The following is a 12,500-nucleotide window of genomic DNA, read 5'->3' as shown; positions in this document are numbered from 1 at the left end:
CTTGCACTAAAATTTGGCGTTTATCTTCTAGCTTTGACTTACTCGCAGTAGATCTTATTTTATCGTTCGGTTTCGGTTTAATCTGGACTAATCCTTTCATATTCAACCAAAGAGATAATAACACCTTATGTGGGTGAAGACCGTCCATAGCCTAATGTGCCGGTGTTTCTTCTTTCCCTACCCAATGTCTTCAGTGCTTGACATTTTTATAGAGAACCCATTTCTCGTCATCCGTCATGTATATATTCTCTCTTTTACTCTCTTTCACTTGTTTCAGTCATTTGACTGCGGCCATGCTGGAGCACCGCTTTTAGTCGAGCAAATCGGCCCCAGGACTTATACTTTGTAAGCCTAGTGCTTATTCTATCGGGCCCTTTTGCCGAACCGCTAAGTTATGGGACGTAAACACACCAGCATCGGTTGTCAAGCAATGCTGGGGGAAGAAACGCAGACCCACAAACATACACACACACACACACACACACACACACACACACACACATATATATATATATATATATATACGACGGGCTTCTTTCCGTTTCCGTCTACCAAATCCACTCACAAGGCTTTGGTCGGCCCGAGGCTATAGCAGAAGACACTTACTTGCCCAAGATGCCATGCAGTGGGACTGAACCCAGAACATGTGGTTGGTAAGCAAGCTACTTACCACACAGCCACGTCCCATAAATAATACGGTTCTTTTTAATTGTGTGAACTAAAAGTTGGAGGGGAGCGGGATACACTATCTGCATGAAATTGCTATAAAAGCAGATAGTAGCTTTACCTAGTTCTTCTTCTTAGTGCAAGTTTTGAAGAGTGCAGCTATAATGGAAATCAAAAGGAGCATAATCAGCATATTTTACTTTATAAGTTCAATAAAAGCAACAGCGAAATCGAATGTTCGAGAAATATCAATGCAATATAAGCGGATCGGTCAATAAGCGTAAGCCAGTTTCAACAGTGGTTCCTAAAATTCCGAGCCGGAAACTGCTGCCTAAATGACGATCCTCGTCTTGGAAGATCCGTAGAGCTCAACGGGAACGTCCTGCAAACCCTGGTGGAACATAATCCCATCTTAACTTTTCAGGAACTAGCTGATAATCTTGGATTTAATCATTCAACCATTCATCGTCACATGCGGGCCTTTGGAAAAGTCAGCAAATTAGATCAATGAGTTCCTCACAAGCTTTCCGAGTTTAATTGTGCGCAGAGAGTGAATATTTGCTCTTCTTTGCAGTCACGTCTCACAAATTAACCTCTTTTGGACCGAAGTGTGACTGGTGCCGAGAAATGGGTTCTCTATAAAAATGACAATCGCTAAAGACATTGGGTAGGGAAAAGAGAAACACCGGCAACCCTGAGTAAAGAATGTCTTCACCCACGTAAGGTGATATTATCTTTTTGGTGGGATATGAAATGTTTAGTCCACTTTGAACTTTTAAACCCTAACCAAACGATAAAAAAGAAGATCTACTGCAAATAGCTTGAGCCGCTTAAGTCAGTGTTATCGGAAAAACGCCCATCTTTGGTTTCAAGTCGAAAGGTGTTCTTCCATCGGGATAATGCTCGGCCACATACAGCGAGGATGACATTCCAAAGGCTGGAGCAGTTTCAATGCGAAGTGATGCCCCACCCACCATATTTGCCGGACATTGCACCGTCTAATTATCATTTATTTCGCAGTCTTCAAAATCATTTGAATGGAAAAAAATATGTACTCTGTAGACGAAGTAATTTTCGTCACGGCCAAGTGAATTTTGTAAGAGGGGCCTTGCAAGTCTATCAGATAGATGGATGAGCATTGCAGAAAACAAAGGAGCGTATATTTTATATTAAAAAAACAACTTTATCTTAATTTTGAAAAATAAAAGAATTATAAAAAGCTGCATTATGTATGGGATGACTCAATACATCTACATACGTTTACATACGCTCACACAGATATGCTTACATATCTATCTATTAAAATATGTACGTGTTTATGTGCGTGTAAGTATATACATTCGTTGAACTTCGTAATAACTAAACAAGTAAACAATGAAACGCGAACTCAACACACTATTTTCTTTATAATTCCTTAATTTCAGATTAAAATGTTTAATCTCGCGAAATGTTATGATCGTAGGAAAATATCTCTTCCAATAACGGCAAAGATTGGCAAAAATAGGTGTTATACATACACAGATACATACATACATACATGTTTGTATGTACTATTCAATTCCAAGTGTTGCGAAAATTATAGTATATACTGATATCATGTGGTTCTATAAGGTCGAAACACGTATGTTACTTTTACCAGTTGCCTATAAAGTCATTACCTTTATTTTCTAACATTTCACTTGTCTGATATCAGTGGAGTTATCTCGTTTGCATGTTTTGTTTTTAGTATTTTCAACACCATCAAATTGTGCTTTAGTGCACCAGCTGCATGGATAATATCATGTAATTGAAAGTTTTTAACATACTGATTTGCAGATAAAGCTGTACTGCTAGACGAAGTAAATCGGTGCTTTTCGAATAAATGTGTGTACAAATTTCCTATGTCCTGATGGTCTAATACCATAGGCTTGGGCAGACATTCTGTAAAGGAGGAGGAGCTGAATGAATGAGACAATTTATGAGCCGGGTGAGGTGAGATAGTCTATCGTTGCACTGGCGAATTTACACTACGTTTTGATTATGTAATTTGCATTATTAGTATTATGTAACTAAGAATCGGTCATGTGTTATTTTGTTTCAACAGATACAAGTTTCAATTCGCGAACAGAAATGCACATGAAATTCTAAATACCCCCATGAACTTATTATTTAGCAACATATTTTCACATGAAGAAAATAGAGAAACATGCATTAAAAGTATAAAAGATGGTTTTACCGAGAAAAAAAAAGAAGATAAACAGAACTACCGCGCCAAGGGAACAAAGAAAGCGAAAAAGGGGTGAAATTAAGCAGCAGAAGAGAGGGGAAAATAGCTTCTACACCCCAGACTAAATGTCGTGATCAGTTGTGCCTCGCAGAAAAAATTGCAAAGGCGTAGCCGCGGAGAATGGCCAGCGACACTAGCTTCAACAAACACACCTCGTGGTCTCAGTTCAGACTCCTGCATTTGTTTATTTTTCTTTCCTCTGCATCACGGGCTGCGACACCTGGGTTTGCGGCCGGGGCAGCAAGGTTGGAGCCTCAGCAGCACATTGCAACCCAGATTAGGGATTTATCTCCTTTGTATGAGAGGAGTATTATTCTGTCGGGGCGCTTACCATCCCTGCAGCCAAGCCCTACCGGCTCTATTTCTGACTAGATACCAACCGCGTCGTGGATCCTAATTATGACAGAGAGGGGTATGTCATGGAAACTAGCCTGCGCTATGGTTGCAGAATAATTGATGTAGATAGAATTCATTGACTACCCCTCCACAATGGTGTTTTTGCGGTTCACACATGTGTAGAATGAGGTCCTAGGCCACTCTGATATAAGTGCACTCATCTTCAAATAGTGCACCGGTTTATGATGAGTCACGTGCTGCTGTTTAGCTGCGAAGCAGAATGGAGTCAAGCTTGTTGGTGCTGGTCTGAGGATGTCTCAATTCACCCGAACGTAGATTTGCTTTTCATATCGTCTCAGTTACTTTGGATATCTGTATTCTGAATACTGGTTATTCATTACGCATGTATGTATAGAAGATGAACATAAATGTGGTTTAAAATTTAAGACAGCTTTATCGGTAGAATTTTATTGAAACATTCATAGATCACATCAGTGTTTCCCAACTTTTTGACAGTGGTTTCCAACAGTGAGTTTTCCCACGGATCCCTTTTAATATGTTTATCGATATGTGCGTATATATATATATATATATATATATATATATATATATATATATATATATATATATATATATATATGTATGTATAATAGAAATTCTAAATTTAGTTCACGGACCCCCAGTACTACCTTTGCGGACCCCAGGTTCACTGCACTACATCATAGCATAGACTCCACCATATTCAAGTAAAATTTTTAGCAGTTATAAATAGAGGATAATAATAATAATAATAATAATAATAATAATAATAATAATAATTATAATAATAATAAATAAGTAATAATAAATAAGTACTTATTTATTATTTTGGCTACATTCGTCACCTTTAAGATTTTATATTACCTATTTATATCTGTCCAAAATTTTGCCTGAAGACAGTGGATTTATGCTATGATGTAATCTAAGAATATATCAATAAAATTCTGCTGAAGCAGCTATCGTAAATGTTACATCCGCACGTAGAACCAGCTCTGAGTCGGATCTAATGATTAAATTAGATTTGTACTTACATATCTACAGTATCCAACCAACATAGGGTACCTTCTGGGTTGCTTCATATCACTGTGAACTCTATGTTATTGTACCTAGCCATTTCTGGTTGATGGTCCTAGATTATAATGAATCCTATAGTCAATGTATATATCATTTACTTGTTTCAGTCATGACACTGCAGCCATGCTGGAGCCTTCAAATTTTAGTCGAATAAATCGAATCCAGTACTTATTTTGTAAAGCATGGTTCATATTCTATCGATTCTCTTACCGAACCGCTAGTTTACGGTGACGTAAACACAGCAACACGGGGTGTCATGTGATGTGTGTGTGTGTGTGTGTGTGTGTATGGGAGCGGGAAACAAACATAAATACAAAGACACACACACATATACATATATACATATACTGATGTTATCCAAGGGTAAGGCAAAGGTCGATACGGCTTGGCAACAATAACGGCGCAACTAATTTCTACAGCTGAGTGAACTGGAGCTACGTGAAACACAGAGCCCGCTCCGATAATCGAATTCACTACCTCACGATTGTGAGCCCAAAGCTCTAGCCACTGAGCCAAATTCAAATACACATAATCTCATATTCCCATTGAAATTGTGTATCAATAAATATTTATTGTGACGGTTCAACATTTGCACACAAACACGGATAAACATACACTTATAATTTACGTTTATCTACATGCATATGTATACGGAGATTTATATATGTGTGTGTGTGTGTGTGTGTGGATAAATAGGTATAGATATAAATATATATATATATATATATATATATATATATATATATATATATATATATATATATATATATATATATATATGTGTATGTATATATGTACCTCTCTCTCTCTTTCGCTCTCTCGTATATATACATATATATATATATATATAATACATACATACATACATACATATATATATATATATATATATATATATATATATATATATATATATATATATATATATATATATATATATAATATACACACGAGGGGTGCTGAAATGTTCCCGGCTTTGGGTAAAACAACATACAGGAGGATCAGTTAATTATGACTTTTCAAAATATTCAACACACACATATACCTACATACACATATGTGTGTGTATGTATGTGTGTAATTGTATGTGTGTGTGTGTGTGTGTGTGTTTGTGTGTTTGTGTGTGTGTACACGCACACTCAGTTATCTTTCCACTTTGCCATTTTATAACTATGCCACTCAGATTAATCACCTCATGAATTGATTAATTTCTCTGCCGCACAGACAATTAGACTGCTCCGTTCTTCTCAAGTGGCCCCACCTTTATTGATTTTTACTTATATATAATAACATAGATAACTGGCATATATTTAGATAACACACACCCATATACGCACACGCGCGCGCACACACAAGCATATGTACAGTCGTATATATATATATATATATATATATATATATATATATATATATATATATATGTATATATTGGTTACATTTAATGAATTTCAGAAATTCGAGAGATATGAAGTAGATTATTCTTTTATTTTAACTGTGAAACTCGAAGTAGATAAAGCTATAAATAACAACTTGTAGAATATTGGGCTAATAAACGCATTGGATGCCAAAATCGAAAGACTGCTCGCGGGATCACGGACTTTTCCTTTTCAATTGTTTGTTTGTGTTTTACCTAGTTTATATGTGTGTGTGTGTGTGTGTGTATACATATACACTTACATATACACATATATAAATAAATATATAAATATATACATGCACACACACACTCACACATATACGAGGGGTGGTGAAATTTTCATGGCTTTGGGTACAAGAAAATACAGGAGGATCAGTATGCTGCTATAAGTTTCACGAGGGGTATACGAGGGGCATATATATATGTGAATGGCACATGTGTCGTATGTGAGTGTACATCTACATATATAAGTACGTTACTTTTTACAAACAAGAGGGGAAAGTACTCAATACATAGTACTGTGCTAAATGCTTACATTATGGCTATGGCCGAAATTTTGGGGGCGGAAGCCTATCAACTTGATCTACCTCAGTACGCAACTGGTACTTAATATATAGGACCCCGAAAGGATGAAAGACAAAGTCGACCTCAGCGGAATTTGAACTCAGAACGTAAAAACAGACGAAATACTGCTAAGAATTTCGCCCGCCGTGCTAACGTTTCTACCATCTCACCGCCCTATATGGCCAGCAATATTAACATGATTCTGTGCCGTAACATGGAGTAAATTTGCAATATAATAACTATTGTATATATTAATGTAAATAAATATATATTTATGTATATATGTCTCTCTGTACATATACATATGTATTTATGTATGCATGTATGTATGTATGTATGTATGTATGTATGTATGTATGTATGTATGTATATATGTGTGTGTATGTATATATGACTATATGTACATATACATATGTATTACGTATGTATGTATGTATGTATGTATGTATGTATGTACGTACGTACGTATGTACGTATGCATGTATGTATGTATGTATGTATGTATATATGTATATATGTGGATCTCGGTATGTGCGCCTGTGTGCTTGTGTGTGTGCATACACACATTCATTTTATTCCTTTTGTTTATTTTTTTCCAAATTCAAACACAATTTTTCATCCCAGTTGTAATCTTCAGTATATTTTTCTTCGCTTACGACAGTTTTATCTCGTTCCTTTTATACTTATATTACTATTGTTGTTGATGCTGTTGTGGTTTAATTGATATTGTTCTCCTTCTGTTGTTTTCTATCTTACAAAGTTTTCTTTTACTCATACACACACACACACACACACACACACTCTCCCTCTCTCTATTTCTATGTCTATCTGTCTATCTATTTATCTATCTATCTCTCACTCTTCTCTCTCTCTCTCTCTCTCTCTCCCCTCTCCCCCTCTCTCTCTCTCTCTGTCATACACACATTCATATATATTCGAAATTGATTGCCGAGGATGGCTTTTTTTTTAGGTATTTAGGAAACATTTCATTATTTATCTTTACAAGAAGACTGATATGAGGCTATAGAAACTGTCTCTTCCAATCTCACTGTACACACACACACATATACATGCATTCATACACACACATACGTAATATATATGTATATATAAATATATTAGCAAAGACACATATATACAGTGTGTCTGTGGGTGCGTGTATGTGAGTGTATTGTTTGTAAGTTTATGTATTTATAAAATTATAGTAGACAATGGATGCATAGATATATATACACAAGTAAATAAAATACAATGATATATATCTATGTTGGTAAACATTCGCGTGTGTATGTTTGTATATATATAAGCGTGAGTGTGTGTCTCTGCGTGTTTGCGTGTATACTGGAAACATATATATGTGTGTGCATGTGTGTGTGTGTGTGTGCGTGTGTGTGTGTGTGTTTATTTCGATGTGTATTCCGATAAATTCTGTGTAATTAAGTTTATTTGAAAATATCAAAATATATTTGATTTGATATACATAGACACCCACTTGTATACACCTGCACACTCTACATACAAATACAAATAAGCAAAAAATACACACTCTCACACACATGCATGCATACACACTGGAGCGCGAGCACACACACACATACATGCATACATACATACACATATATACATAAATATATATGTATATACACATATATATATATATATATATATATATATATATATATATATATATATATATATATATATATATATCAAGTACAAACTTGTATATGTAATTTGCATGAAGCTAGTTTGAACAACTCCCAATATACTTTAAAGATAATAATAATTAACGAATAATAATTAACAAATAAAAGAATAAATAAATTACCCACACATATATACACACACTTAATGTTATATAGATATACAGTCCAGACATTGAACCCAGCATATACAAAAGCACAGTTAGGCAAAACGCCCACACACAGATATATGTACATACATGGTTCCATATGTCCTTGTGAGTGTGTGTTTATACATTTTGTATGTGTCTAATGCATATGTAAGTATGGGTATCTATCTATCTATCTATCTATCTATCTATCTATCTATCTATACACACACACACATATATATAAAATATATATTTATATATCTACTTATACTTTATATACTTATACTTATATACTTATATATATATATATATATATATATATAATATATATATATATATATACATCTGTGCGTATATGTATGTATTAAATCTATTCATGTGTGTGTGTGTTTGTGTGTGTTAAATCTTTATATATATATACACATATATGTATACATTTGATGATATATATGCATGTAGATACATATATGTATATACGTATATAAATATGTACGTGTGTATATACATATACATATGTATATATATATATATATATATATACACATATGTATGTATATATATACGTATATAAATGCTTAGATACGGATTAGTGTCATTAACTTTATTCATTATTGTAAAATATGACGCACAGAGATGTGCAAATAACCTGCACGTACACAGAGATACACACACCGGCACACACACACACACACACACACACACACACACATACACACACACACACACACAACACATCCCCACATATACACTGGTATATGCACATATATACGCACGTAGATATAATTGCACAATAGATATATTATAAACACTTCAAACGATGGTGCCAAAGATTTAGATGAGAGAAAGAGTTTAATAAAATACTTCCTTAGTGTGGAAAATTAAAAGTTATTTGACTCCAATATAATGAGAAAACTGCTTTATACGAATAGCAATAAAAATGCAATAACAACTGCAGCAATAAAATGATAAAACTACTACTACTACCACTATTACTACTACTACTGCTACTACTATTACTACCACTACTACTACTACTACTACTACTACTACTAATAATAATAATAATAATAATAATAATAATAATAATAATAATAATAGTAATCCCAGCTACGGAAAATGAAGTATGTTTAGATTGTGCTAAATATTGTTGGGTCTTTGGGAACAGTATCAGAAGGCATCTAGAGGAATACAAAGGAAATTGGAACAGAGTGCCCACGAGAACTGTTACAAAAGGTTTACTACGCATGCAAGACTCCAGGAGCTCCAACAAAACTTGTGATATAGAGAAAATAATAATAATAATAATAATAGTAGAAGAAAGCTATAAAAACCTATGGTGGTACAACTGTGCTATAAGACCGCCACAATAGCAATGGATAAGTAGTTATCTAATACAGAGGACTGGGTGCTGCGGCTTGTGTGCAAACACGAAAGCAGCAAAAAATCACATTCTTTCGCGAAGGAAATTTGTCAATTCACAAGGGAACTCGGCTTCAACACTGAATTAGATTAAGAACCTGAAACCCCTGCCGCCAAACGAGCAACACTGACGAAACAGACTGTGAAAAGAACGGGCAGAAATAAATTGAGGAGCGGTGAAGCAAGAAACCTCTGTATAGGCAGTATATACTTCGAAACCGAAATGTTGATGTAGGCCAAGCAACAACCCATCGGTGGCTGAGAAGTTCAGGACTGAAAGTAGAGACAGGAGGTTTCATATTGGCAGCACAAGATCAAAGCTTGCTGACAAGATCCCAGGAGAGGCATGAGTCAGAGAAATCCAAAAGATTGTGTTATCAAGTACTGTTCACATCATTAGGAAAACCCTGAACCTTCATAAGCTTTCCGTTATACTATAACATCTTTTATCATGCACTTGTGCCAGGACGCTGGGTGTGTCTCAGCAAGTGATTGTAACAAACATGCAGATTAAATAATAATAATAATAATAATAATAATAATAATAATAATAATAATAATAATAATAATAATAATAATAATAATAATAATAATATTAATGATGAACCACCACAATCGGACTGGCCAAATACCTTGAAACAATCAACGATTGGATGTTGAAACTTGTTGAAAAACATGAAAGACCGAAAAGACTTCACTCTATTCTGAAAGAGAGCAAACAATTCGCTACCGAACTCTTAGATACCCACAAACTTGATCAGGTCGAAGGAAATGCGCCAACTGCTGCTGCAAAGAAAATAAAATTAATTGCAAAGACAAAAGCACATGAAAAATTAGCTAGCAGATGGGAACAGAAACCTCTGCATGGCAAGTATGTGGCTCGTAGCAAACAAGCTGATGTCGACCAGAAACGCACGCATCAGTGGTTACGAAGTTCAGGGCTAAAAGCAGAGAGTGAAGGTCTCATATTGGCTGCTCAAGACCAAAGCTTATTAACCCGGAACTACCAAGCCAACGTGATAAAAAATGGAGCTGACCCAAAATGCCGATTTTGTAACGATGCGATTGAAACTATAGACCACCTAATCTCAGGGTGTAGAGTTTTAGCATCTGTAGAATATAAAGCAAGACATGACAGAGTTGGCCAGTATTTACACTGGACAATATGTCAGCATTATAAAATCAAAAGCGCTGACAAATGGTATAAACACCACCCTGAAGCTGTGACTGAGAGAGAAAATGTATCGATTCTCTGGGACTTCCCCGTACATACCGACAATACTATAAAAGCTAATAAACCGGATATTATCATAAAAGATCAGACAAAGAAGACGTGTTTATTAATTGACATGAGTATTCCCTGTGATCATAATATAGCGGCGAAAGAATTTGACAAGATCAGTAAATATAAAGACTTGCTAATAGAAATTGAAAAGATGTGGCACCTCAAGGCGACTACCATACCAGTGATTGTAGGATCTCTAGGAATGATAAAAAAAGGTACTGAAATCTATTTGAAAATGATACCAGGCTTACCATCTCTACAGGAGGTGCAAAAAATCGTGCTAACTGGAACGACTCATGTACTAAGAAGAACATTATCGCTGTGAAAACAACATCCATTCATGATTTTATCTTTTTTTTTTTTTTTCTTAAATACATGTTTTACCTATGAATTTGCGTGTGTAAATTGGGAATGCATACAACGTTTCTCTGCCCTAGGTGTACGGAAAACACTCGGCGAGAAATGGGAAAAAAATTGAAGAAAGAAGAAAAAAAAACATAATAATAATAATAATAATAATAATAATAATAATAATAATTATTATTATTATTATTATTATTATTATTATTATTATAACAATAATAATGAGGAGGAGGAGGAGGAGGAGGAGGAGGAGGAGGAGGAGGAGAAGAAGAAGAAGAAGAAGAAGAAGAAGAAGAAGAAGAAGAAGAAGAAGAAGAAGAAGAAGAAGAAGAAATGCCCTGATTCAGTCCAGGCAGTGGATCTCATGGCTTCTGATCTTCACTGATTGGAAGTGTTGTCATATACATTGGTTGTCTTAGCATAAAAGATGGGCTGCAGCAAATATTTTGCTCACTACCATAGATTTGCTTGTCAGTTGTTTGACCTGAACTAGTTGATCATGTCCTTTAGTGGCTGAGGATATGCATCTCTGACCACGAGCAGAAGTAGTCGGGGAGCATCATAATCATGTGTTGAAATGAATGCTTTGGGGTTTGGATAATTCAGCTTTGGAAACATGAATGTTTCGTTCATCATCCTAAAATAACCCTTATTCAGGGAAATTTTGGGCGGGGTGGGTTACTAGACCTGACGAAAATTCTAACTGGGCCTTACCTGCAAGGTCATGCGTTGTTTATCTTAATATGATATCACCATGTTGCGAACATATGGTTGTGATACATGTGCCTGGTGTAGCCATATCGGACGGGTAGTCATGATGGGTATGCTGGGCTTCGTATGAAGGTATGCACTGTTCTCTCACACAATAATAATAATAATAATAATAATAATAATAATAATAATAATAATAATAATAATAATAATTTAAAAAGGATTGATGTAACTCTTCACAAAGCTAAACAGTCAAGGCGAAGAGCGCGATTCGATTGCAATAGATATTTCATTAGTTGAACGATATTTCAAAAGCAAGTCTGTCTTTGTCAAGTTCAACATAAGAAGTGATAAAAATTCAAAATTATAGAAATTTAAATGTAAAGTATGAACGAGAGCAACCAGCGTCCACACATTGATGGAATGATATCATCAGTTTTTAAGTTACAATTTTATAACAGGCGAAAAGAAAAAGATAGAAAAAACAAGACAGAAAATACGACAGAAAAAAAAGAAAAAGGAACAA

This window comes from Octopus bimaculoides, chromosome 6 (assembly GCF_046866305.1).
Source record: "Octopus bimaculoides isolate indiv1 chromosome 6, ASM4686630v1, whole genome shotgun sequence".
Classification (NCBI taxonomy): Eukaryota; Metazoa; Mollusca; class Cephalopoda; order Octopoda; family Octopodidae; genus Octopus; species Octopus bimaculoides.
Note: the sequence above shows the minus strand (reverse complement) of the source record.